Below are 1,772 nucleotides of genomic sequence, written 5' to 3'. Positions count from 1 at the left end.
ATAATTCGATCCAACTCGGCCACAAGTCAACCCGGCCACAGTCAACTCGGCCACAAGTCAACTCGAAGTTCGGCTGCAGTCAACTCGGCCAAAAGTTAACTCGGCCACAAGTCAACTCGGCCACAATTATTATTATTGCTGTTATTATTGGTGTCATTGTTGTTATTATTATTGTTGTTTTTATTACCGTTAGTTTTAACATTAATTATTAGTCTTAGCATTAACATTATGTATTGTTTAAATTTTTGCTGATATTATTATTGTTACCATATAAATAATAAAAAATAAAATTCTCGATTTTTTTTATTCATATTATTATTATATATTAATCTTAGTATTATTATTTTAATAATAGTAATTTTAAAAATATTGTTATTGGTGTTTTATTGGTATTTTCTCATATTATTATTATTATTATTATTATTATTATTATTATTGTTATTGTAGTTGTTGCTGTTGTTGTCACCTTTATTATCGAAGTAGTCCTAGTATTATAAGAATCATGAGTATTATTATTATTATTACTAATTAGTATTACTATTATTATAAAAATAAACGTTATCTTTAATTTATAATTGCTGTTATTATTGCTATTATCACCTTCAATGTTATTATCACTAATTAGTATTATTAAAATAGATATTTAAATATCGTTATTATTACCATATTATTACTATTAGTATTGTTAAAATAAATTATTATTAATATTGTTGTTGTTATCACCTTTATTATCGTTATTATGACTAATTAGTATTATTAAAGTAAATATTTGAAAAGGACCGACATGTCACTGGTGATTCACGTCATTGGATGTATCCTTGTCACTGACGGGTTTCAAACATAGCCCCCAAATATGAACAAATATGAAGGACTGAAGTCACTCAACAATACCAATTGTTCCTATTGTGGATAATTGATACTAGATGCTGCACCCCACCTAATTTTAACGTACAGTAGGCCAAATTCTTGGGCGTGGTTCTGAAGAAAATAGTATCGAAATGCACGCCATCGTGCAGTTATTTGATTTTAGTCAGATTCAAAATAAATTTTTAACATTTAAAAAAATCATAATGTGGTTTTTCTATTTCAATTTTTAGCCCACTCTCTGAGAGAGAGAGAGGGCTTATTTCTGAGCGAATTTTGAAGTCATTTGTTTTTCTATCTCTTCCTTCGTTTGTGACGCGATTAGGCCGATCTTACAATAATATGGAAGATAAGGCGTGGGGAATTTAAAGTATGAAGAGTTTTTGCGAAAATATTGTCGGGAAATATGTGAAAAGTATGTTTTTCTTTTATCATATTTCTTAACACTACGGTGGGTTTCCTATGAAAGCGTCTTCGTCATTGATCAGATTGCAAATCGCCTGATTCCACATTGTGTTTATCAACCAATCACGGCCTGGAATCATAGGCGTTGATCCCGGGGGGATGGAGGGGATATATCCCCCCAATATTTGACAAGGGGGGGGGGGTGGTGGTCCATTGAATCATTCCCCCAATATTTTGACTATGTATGGGATAAAATGGAGCTTTACACACTTCAAAAGACTGTCACAGAAATAGTTTGCACTGTCTTATGCGCTTACAAAGATGAAAATTAGCAGAATGTATTAATGTTGATAACAAAATTATTTTATCTGGTACCAATCTAAGCTCTTCTTTCCTTGGATGTTAGATGTGCTTGCAAAGAGAGCCACATTTTGTCAAGGAGTGGAGAAAGATTTCCAAAGATGGATATTTTCCCCTTGTTACGCCATCGAGCAGCATAGATC

This window comes from Anneissia japonica, unplaced genomic scaffold, assembly GCF_011630105.1.
Source record: "Anneissia japonica isolate Jap-2015-1 unplaced genomic scaffold, ASM1163010v1 scaffold287953_len805160_cov178, whole genome shotgun sequence".
Lineage (NCBI taxonomy): Eukaryota > Metazoa > Echinodermata > Crinoidea > Comatulida > Comatulidae > Anneissia > Anneissia japonica.
The sequence above is the reverse complement of the archived record's forward strand: the minus strand, read 5'-3'. Positions refer to the sequence as shown.